Source organism: Miscanthus floridulus, unplaced genomic scaffold (assembly GCF_019320115.1).
Source record: "Miscanthus floridulus cultivar M001 unplaced genomic scaffold, ASM1932011v1 os_1712_1, whole genome shotgun sequence".
Taxonomy (NCBI): Eukaryota; Viridiplantae; Streptophyta; class Magnoliopsida; order Poales; family Poaceae; genus Miscanthus; species Miscanthus floridulus.
In genome coordinates this window covers 23,955-34,289 of record NW_027097871.1, presented here as the reverse complement: position 1 = coordinate 34,289, position 10,335 = coordinate 23,955, and the positions used below count along the sequence as shown (strand labels likewise).

Here is a 10,335-nt window from a genome sequence, read left to right as displayed (position 1 = left end):
TCTTTATATGAGACTATGGTACTACTACAATGAATGAGCTTATAGTGTTCGTATGCAAGTTATTAGGCCCTTTACGTATGTGTAGCATTGCAGAAGGCTGCTGTTAATGCTGGTTTCCCCCTTCTCTGATTTTTTTTTAAAGTTCAACTATGAAACATTGGATAGGAATCTTAAGTAGGAGAAGCATCATTTCGGTGGGAGGAAATGGTCAAATGGGAGGATTTTTCTGAATTGCCCCATGCTACACTGGCATAGAGCATTAGTATGAATCTGATGTTTCTGTTGATCTCTTGGGGAGTTTAGTTATATTGTTTTACGTTGCCTCTTTTAGATGAAATTTCTTCTGACCTCTCCCTGTTACATACCAAAAAAAAAACTTCTGACCAGAAATCAAAGTTGATTAATAAGTTTCTCTTAGGCATCTACAATGGAATGAAAAAATGGTATATATTATTGCTTGTAGTCACCCATCGGGATGCACTTGTTATGCATCTAATCTAATGCGGCGCGGTAAGAGATAAAAGGGCTAAATAAGCTGTTTGTGCACACAATTATACATGGTATTGACTTCCTAGGCGCCGCTAAGGTGTGTTGTATTGAACATTTTCTTTATCTTAATACAAAGACGCGTAAACATTTTGCGTGATCAAGAAAAAAACAATTATAAGTGGTCTTTGCTCATCATAAGGGGCATAAGTTCATTTTTTTTACACAATTTACACAAAGTGAATAGTCGTGCAATTTATATATTTGTACCGATGATACCTACTGGAAGCAAAGGGGAGTTGAACCTGTGCCTCATATAGGTTATTCCTTCCTTGCGATAGGCATCCCACGTATGCTGATACTAACTAGCTTACTGAATACTCCTAACTTTTGCACGAACAAGCCATGCCAATTTGCACGACGAGTCGATCTCACCAGCAGAATAGTCAGTAGCAGTAGTATAACCAAGGCAGCAGCTGCATTTCTCTCTCGCTCATACCGCTGGCTAGCTTGAGACTAAGCCATGAAGGACACAAACAAGCCCACGCGGGCGCCGCGCTCAGTCGGGAAACTCCTGTACGTGGTTCATATGCTTCTCTTCGTCTCCTTGGGATTTGTCCTCGGCATGGCGTCCATAGCCAAGTTTCCAAACATCTACAGTTACACCCCTTTCGTTGCATCACTGCCCTTTCCGACGCCACCACCACTGCCGCCGTCTACGCCGTCTCCGCCGCCGCCACCTCCACCAGCAGCAACGCCATTGCTGCCAGTTCCACCACAGAACCTACGAATGGGGCTGATGGACTTGCTTGCGCCAAGCGGCGTTATCCACAACATGACCGACGAGGAGCTGTTCTGGAGGGCGTCTATGGCGCCGAAGGCCCATCGCACGCCTTATCGCCGTGTGCCCAAGATCGCCTTCTTGTTCCTGGTGAGAGGTGAGCTGCCGCTGCGTCCTCTGTGGGAGAAGTTCTTCGCGGGGCACCAAGAGCTCTACTCCATTTACGTGCACCCTGATCCCTCCTACACCGGCTCGCTGCCGCCTGACTCCGTGTTCTACGGACCGCATGATCCCAAGCAAGGTAAATGAAATTCTAGCACTGCAAAGTGCTCTGCAACTTCTCGTTCCAGCGCAACCATGGATGTGCTGCTCATTGTTGGACGACGTACGTGTACAGGAAACGAAATGGGGACACGTGAGCCTGGTGGAGGCAGAGAGCCGGCTGCTGGCGAGCGCGCTCCTAGGACCACAGCAACGAACGCTTCGTGCTGCTGTCGGAGGCGTGCATCCCCGTCTACAACTTCTCCACCGTCTACGCCTTCCTCACCGGCTCCGCCACCAGCTTCGTCGACAGCTACGGGAACGGCGACTGCCGCGCGCGCTACGACAGGTTCTTCGCGGAGCGCACCAACATCACCATCGAACACTGGCGCAAGGGCGCGCAGTGGTTCGAGATGGACCGGGCGCTGGCGCTCAAGGTCGTCGCCGACGAACCCTACATCCAGATGTTCCGCGACTTCTGCGTCGGGCGGTGGCGCTGCCTCACCGACGAGCACTACCTCCCGACGCTGCTCAACCTGCTGGGGTGGACCCGGAACGCCAACCGGAGCCTCACGTACGCGGACTGGAAGCGGCCGCAGGGGATGCACCCGCACACCCACGACGGCGCTGAGGTGACGGAGGAGCTGATCAACAAGATCAGGGAGGACGGCGGCAACCGCTGCTTCTACAACGGCGCCCGCGACGGGATCTGTAGCCTGTTCGCGCGCAAGTTCTCGCCGGACACGCTCGAGCCGCTGCTGCGCTTGGCTCCTAAGGTCATGGGCTTTGGGTGACCTCAATACCTCATGGTCAAGAGCTAATTGTATCGTTACAGATTTACAGTACTTCCTACTGGCGCATCTGAGGTCGAAAACAGTTGCTTATTTATTTCGACAAAAAGGTTGTTGAGTGAAAAAGCCAACGATTTTGCACCGGACTTGTGCTACTGGAATCACTACTGGTTGCTGGTTGGGCATGTTGACCCAGAAGAATCTAGAAACAGATCAGAACATGCATCACAAGTTATGCATCCACGCTCGGTTACGGTGTGCCTACCACTTGTGTCAATCCTAAGTTTCCTTTCTTCTACCCGGATCAGAGGTCAAGCCACCTCTCAGTGTGTTGAGTTTTCAACGGATGGAACATCGATCGGAGTGATGGTCTGATAGACAGCTGGGATAAACAAACCTCGAACCACCACACCAAAGACACTGAGGCCGCAAATATGTTTGTTCGCAGCACAGTACCACGCCATGTGCCTTACTTTCACTCCCGTTCGAAATTATAAGCCCTTTATTTGTGGTACTTAAAAAGACAGGTCATTCTCACTACAAATAATTTAGCCAGAATAAAATAGGATGAAAGTAAAAATTCGACTTCAACCTCGCCTTATCCTCTTTCATGAACAGGGGCATAAAGTTGGAATTCTTTATTTTATTGATGAGTAAAGCTAAATATAACTCGAGTGATTCAAGGCTTCCTATCACTTCGAATTTTTGTGCCCAATCCAAAGATGCCACGTGACCTTCCACAACTCCGGTAAGGGTAGCGTTAGGGTTTAGGGTTCGGGGGGTTACCTGAGTCTATGGGGCTTAGTTGGATCGCTGGGGCAAAAAGTCAGCCCAACGATAGTGGCGGGTGCGAGATGAGGCAGCAATGGTGTCGCCAGTCGAGCAATGGGGGGAAGACAGTTGGACGTGGCAAGGGCATGAACGTCATGGTGATAGCCTGACCACCTCCATGGGGTTAGTGTTGCAGAGTTTGTAGGTGGCGGCGGAGGCCGTGGGGAGCCATCGAAGCTGGGGGAGAGGTGGTGACAGTGAGGGAGCTCGACTAGAGATGAAAGGAGATGGCGAGGAGGAGACACATCCAATGGATTTTAGGGGCGTGTTAAACAGTTGCGGACTAGTGGCGGGTGAGCCGCCGAAGCTGGGTAGGGAGGCAGAGGCGACAGGGGTGAGTAGGGCATCATGGTTGTGTCCATGCAAGCAGAGGGAGATGAAGGGAAAAGAAGATAAGATGAAGAGCGGGAAATTTAATCTGGACCGTTTATTTTAGATCTATGGGAGGGAAACGAGTGATGATTGATCTCAAAACATTTTGTTACCTAGACTAGAGAAAAATGTTTTGTTTGGATGGGCCTTTGATATATTCCTCGTCTATAGTTTGACCGTTGGCGGGCTCCTCTTTTGCTGTGCTCCTAGCTAAGGATATATTGTTTTTTTCTTCTCCTCATATAAGATGATCCTTTTGCACAATATTATATGTAACAAATAGATATGGAGCTGTTTATAATTCTCCATCGGTAGTTTAGTCGTCACTGTGGCATGTTGGATTTAGAAGCATAGAAATAGTTGTCTTTGAGGGGTCTCTGCCCAATTTTAATTGGTTTCATCATGCAAGATATTAGTGATGAGGCCAAGTTATGGTAGCGGGAGCTAAAGGGCTTCGTAGCTCTTGGCCATGACTGTTTTATCGATCTTTGGTATTATTTACTTTTTTTTGTGTTTTTTGTGTTTTCTTCGATTGTAATGCCCTTGTAAGGGGTTGTTTGAGTTGCCTAAACAGCTATCATTATTCTTCTTCTTAATATAATGATGCGTATAGCTCCTCTACGTGTTGAGAAAAAAAAAATCCATCGGTAGTTCATAGCGGAAGCAACGCAAAGGATGAAACTACGACCCATCGATTGCTTGCATCCTACTAACAACTCGTGAAGTGAATCAGGCCGGGCACGTAGTACACTAGTAGCTTTTGCACGAACAAGCCATGTTAATTTGCAGCGAAAGCAAAGCGATCGGCGCCGTGCGTGAATTCCGATTCCCTCGACGAGGCAGTAGCCAGTAGAGTAGCAACCATTGTATAAGGCTGCAAGTGCATGGCCAGGGCAGAGCGTTTCTCCCTCACGCATGCTAGCTTGAAGCCAAGCCATAGCCATGAAAGACACGAAGAAGCCCACGCGGGCGGCGTCTCGTTTAGGCGGGAGGCTCATCGGCGTGGCATCCATGCTTCTCTTCGTCTCGTTGGGATTCGTTCTCGGCGTGACCTCCTCCAACGCCATGTTCATCCGATACTACCTCCCTTTCATGCCACCGTCGTTACGCTCTAGCGCTGCGCCGTCGTCGTCTTCGCGTCCGCCGCTGACGACGCCACCAACACCGCCGTCGCAGCCGCCTCCGCCGCAAAACCCTCAGCTTCGGTCGGCGGGCTTCCTTTCCCCGAGCGGCGTCATGCACAACATGACCTGACGAGGAGCTGTACTGGCGAGCGTCCATGGCGCCAATGGTCCGCCGCACGCCGGTCAGCCGCGTGCCCAAGGTGGCTTTCTTGTTTCTGGTCAGGGGGGAGCTGCCGCTCCGGCCTCTGTGGGAGAAGTTCTTCGCGGGCCACGAAGGGCGGTACTCCATTTACGTGCACGCCCACCCGTCCTACACGGGCTCGCCGCCGCCGGACTCCGCGTTCTACGGCCGCTACATCCCGAGCCAGGTAAACAAGATCCAGAGCACTCGATCTGAAAAAAACAAAATGTATTGATGAATCTCGTGCTACATTGACAATACGAAACTATATATTTCATCTCGGTGGTTTTATTGCAGATAACGAAATGGGGCGACGCGAGCCTGGTGGAGGCGGAGCGGCGGCTGCTGGCGAACGCGCTGCTGGACCTGGGCAACGAGCGGTTCGCGCTCTTCTCCGAGGCGTGCATCCCGGTGTACGACTTCCCCACCGTGTACGCCTTCCTGACAGGGCTCCGACACCAGCTTCGTGGACTGCTACGAGAACGGCGGCAGCCGGTCGCGGTACCGGCCCTTCTTCGCCACCCGCAACATCACGCTGGCGCGGTGGCGCAAGGGCGCGCAGTGGTTCGAGATGGACCGCTCGCTGGCGCTGGAGTCCGTCGCCGACGACTCCTGCTTCCCGGCGTTCCGCGACTTCTGCGTGGGGCGGAGGGAGTGCCTCATCGACGAGCACTACCTGCCGACGCTGGTGAGCCTGCTGGGGTGGGGCCGCCGCAACGCCAACCGCACGCTCACGTACGCGGACTGGAAGCGGCCCGTCAACCGGCACCCGCACACCCACGGCGCCGACGAGGTGACGGAGGAGCGGATCAGGGAGATCAGGAACGAAGGCGGCAGGCGCTGCTTCTACAACGGCGCCAGGAAGGGCATCTGCAACCTGTTCGCGCGCAAGTTCTCGCCGGACACGCTCCAGCCGCTGCTCCGGCTGGCGCCCAAGGTCATGGGCTTCGGCTGACCTGCAGGCGATCCACCGGATGAGCAGAGGGAGTGTACCATAGCATTCTACTATTCTTTGCGTCGTGGCTGACCGATCCAGGTTGAGCTGGGATCACAGGCAGAGAGTCCAGTATCAGGAGCAGAATAAACTCTGAATTTTTTTAGAACCATACACACAGCATCATGAACACCTCGTTTGTCAACTGATAACATGGTGCTGGGCTGCTGGCTGGGTTCACGGCGGCATGGCGTCGGCACGTTGTAGTTGCGCGGCGTGGTGGTGGGTAACGCGGGCGGAAGGCGGAGCACGCACCTCTCGTGCGCCGCCGCCGCGACCAGCGCGGACGTTGGCAATGGAGGGAGCTGCCGGTTGCGTTGCGTGCTTCCCTCCTCGGCACGGGAATCGGAGGGGAGACCGGGAGAGCGGAGGTTCCGGTGATTTGGGCGGAAAAGGCGGGCCTTGGTTGAGGAGCCTGACTTTGTTCACTTGTGCTGGGCCGGATCTCGGTTTGGCTATAGCTGGGCCGAGCAGTAGTTGAAACTGGCAGCCCATAAAATGGTGAGGGCTTCTTAATTTGAAGGCCTAGGTAGGTTAAGGCGCAAAGTGTCTTTAAGAAAAAGGAAATTTTATTCCAGCATCTACGTAAGTTCTTAACTATTAGTTATTATACTTTCAAGCCTCTAGCTTATTAAAATAATCTATCAAAAGGCAATTAAGAGCAATGAGACTAAAGCACCAATGGTATTAAGAAACAACTACACATAGTTAGTGAAGATCTCGATTATCATGGGCTCCATCACGCGATATGCCATATGCCCACTTCAATCTAGGTCCGTCCTTTTGAGAGAAAAAAAAAATCAGGCGTCCTTCTCCTTTTCAAGGATGGGCCAAAAGTGTGTCCAGAATATAGGCCAGGAAATTACCTATAATCTCTAATATAAAAACGCGTCGTTTTATCTCGACCAAATATGCGAAATGATGGCGCTTGCTCCTACACAAACTTTGGACTATAAATTTCCCTCAAAAAAAACTTTGGGCCATGTTTAGTTCCTCCGTTTTTCAGAATTTGGCACTATGCAAAAAGAAGATTCCCCATCACATCAAATTTACGTTACATGTATGGAGTACTGAATGTTGACGAAATCAAAAACTAATTGCACAATTTGGTTGTACTTTGCGAGACGAACGTTTTAAACCTAATTAGTCAACAATTGGACAATTATTACCAAATACAAACAAAACGCTACAGTGTCACTACAGTGTCACTGAATTCCGGCAGCGCCAAATCGGTGGCCAACTAAACACGGCCTTGGACTATAAATTTGAGTACTTGTTCTTGTCAAGGTCCAAGGAAATGTTGTTGTGTCCCTTGCTGGTCGTAAGCCAAATACAACGTGAACCACTCCCGATAGAGTGCGCCACATGACAATTGATTAACCAGCGTCGAATGACTTAGCAACTTGACTATTCTTACTGTGGAGGCTATTTTAGAATTTTTATATTTAAAAAAAACTCCAACAGATATGCTATCTGACTTTGTAAAATGGGAAACTAGCTATCCTTGATTTTCGATGACCATATATAGCCAACCACGAGCACCTGCTATCATATTTTATAAAATAGCAAGGCTGTTGTAAATCTCTTCTTTTTTTAGAAGTTTTCTATTTTATAAAATGACTAAACAATAAAATTTGGCTATTAATTTTAGCCAAGCTGTTGGAGTTGCCCTAATATTGCAAAAGCAATAACTCTCAACACCTTTTCTACTTCTGCTTAATAAGATTGTCTTTATTAAAATCACTCCCCTAAATAAGAACCAAATAAAGGTATATTGATTTTGAAGGGTAGTTTCAGCTTGCATAAAGATTTATTTAAAGGCATCACAATTTAGTCTACTAACTGACTATACATTGATTGAACTGCAAGAATACATTGCTTGTATTGAGGTTTTGCGTTATTGAATGTTGTTGGTTATCTAGTTTCCCACATGCTTTCACAACCAACTGCTTCCATTTAACTAAATTGTCAACGACTTCCACGGAAAGCTACATTAAGTCGTGTATATCTAAAAATATGAGCAACCTAGTAATAATATTATATAAAGAAGAACATTATTATTTATAAGAGTAAAAGTTTTCTTACTATTTCTTAAGGGCTTACAGGAAAATGTGAAATATGAATTTTCAGGTCTTCAATATTTTCCCAATAGTCTTATTTTCAAAATACTTGGGTCGAAGAAACAAGGATTAGGTCTGCAGAGGAATAATTCCGATTATTATTATCATTTCCAAACAAGTAGTAGGTGTCAGGTTTTGTTATCGTGTTTTTTTATAACTGGTTTTGTTATCGTGTTGTGTACCTCCAAGGACTACGAAAGGAATAGCCTCCAACAGCAACTGTTTAGTCACGTGGGAAGTGCATCTAGCACCCAAGATTCGTTCACGGTTGATAAAATGTCTTAGAGAGAGGGTACATCAGAGATGCATGAAAGGGTACCGTTTTTAGCTCGGATTGTATATCCTTATATGTAATATAGAAGTTTAAAAATCATATACTAGGATGGTCCAGCCTACGGCTGTAAGATCTCCTCGGGCGCTCATCAGAAGCGCGTCGTTTGTATAGTTCAACTCTTCTTCTTAATTACAATGATGCGCAAATCTTTTGCGTATTCGAAAAAAAAGTTTCTTAACTCTCAAGTAGAGAATTGAACTACGTTTACAGCCACGGTTGAAGATCATCAGTTCAAAAAATAAACTAGGTGCAGTTCAGGTATTGCATGATTTTCTCTACCACCCGCCAGACGCCTTATGGCAGGCCAATTCGAAACAAACTGAAAGCATCTAGGCCTCTAGTTGTGTTTTTGGTGATTAATGACTACACAAGATTATCGTGACTAACATGTGTTTTACAGAGACATTATAAGTTAGGTCATGATAATGGTGATTGATTGGGCACTTATGGTATTCATGCCCCCGGCGATCGAATTCGTTTCGTTTTTTTCAAAGGATGGATGACAAAGTTAAGGATGGACTAGTTCTAAGTATCAGTTGACGTTGAGAGACACTTAGATTAGTTGTAAGACTTTGTTTTTCATTTGGCCATACTATAAAGGGGGCATGGATGGGTAGCTTGACGTAGACGTGTCTAGTGAGAAGAATGTGGTGCACATTTGTTAAATCTAGCGTTAGATAGCTCAGAGGAAGCCCAAGATCATCGAAAGTTGGAAAGCGATTCAAAACGACGATCGAATCAAGGTTTGCACTGCTGGATGGCAGCGGACATGGTGGTGTGCACCGCCCTTGTCACCGACATGGGGGTGGCGGTGCCACCCCCCTTTTATCCAGAGGCTAGGTCACTAGGGTTGGCACCGGACAGGGCACCGCCCTAGGGTGGCGATACCACCGCCACTTTTTTCTAGAGAGTACCCCCAGGCCTTCATGGCATCGGATAGGGCACCGCCCCTAGGGTGGCGGTGCCAGCCCAGCAACGGTCACTTAAAAAGTAGCCAGTTGGGGTGGCACCAGACAAGAGGTGGAGGTGTGCCACATTGCTGTCCGGTGCCCCCAAAAAGGCTGAGTGGAGGGCTCACGGCTAGTTCCTTGGGTTGGGGCTATTTATACCCCTCCATCTCATGCTTTTAGTCTCTCTTGCCCTATTTGTTCAGCTGAGGAAACACTTTGAAGTGCAAGGGAGAACAAGAGCCTAGTGGGGTGATTGAGATTTGCTAATCCAAGATTAAGGACCTCATTAGTGCGTAGAGAGTAGCAAATGTGCATCCACTATTCTCATTAGACATGGTTGGGTCAAGCGAGAGTTCGTGCTTGTTACTCTTGATGATCGCCATCACCTAGACGGCTCGATGGTGATTGGAAGCTTGGTGATCATCCATCGGAGCTTGTGGATGACCAAGTCATTGAAGGATCTTTGGTTAGCCTAGGGGGTAAATAGGCCTGTTAAAACAAAACTCAAGCAGATGTCAAATTTCACCCATGGCACTATCGCTCTGACCTCGCGGCACCACCGGACAACGGCACTGCCGGGCAATAATAGCGGCACTATCGCACCTACAGACAACTTCGAGTCACAGTTCAAAATCAGTGAATGAAAACTTAGATAAGAGAAATTCCTTAGCTTCCTACAGGTACAAGGTTCATAGATCGATTGCTAAAAGTGGTAGGAACTCCACACACAAGTAGATCGGCCCCAAACCGTAGAATCTACCTCAACAACAATGTCAAATGCAAGTGAAGTAAATCAAGTACAAGGTTACACAATGATTTATCCTATGGTTCAGCTCGCCACCAAGGCTTACCTAAATCCATGTTGTTGAGGTTACCACTAAGGCTAGGGCTTTGCAATCCTTCCTCGTTCTCAAGTCAAGAGAGTTATCTCTTGAGATGAGGGGTGAGTTTACTAGCTGCAAGAGATGGCTACAAACTTCCCGGGGCTGTCACATAAGTTGACAAGCTCCACGGGCATGCTCTAGCCGGCTAGGAGCCAAGCTCCGAGAGTAACAAACACAACCACCAGCCAAAACATGAACCAAGTGCTCTTTAGGCTTTGAGAATCAG

At 48.3% G+C, this 10,335-nt stretch overlaps 2 pseudogenes; both read left to right on the top strand.

Annotated features, from left to right (window-relative positions):
• The first annotated feature begins 1,009 nt into the window (after positions 1-1,009).
• LOC136534245 (glycosyltransferase BC10-like) lies at positions 1,010-2,322 on the top strand (annotated as a pseudogene).
• Positions 2,323-4,464: 2,142 nt separating this feature from the next.
• LOC136534243 (glycosyltransferase BC10-like) lies at positions 4,465-5,782 on the top strand (annotated as a pseudogene).
• Positions 5,783-10,335: the final 4,553 nt, after the last annotated feature.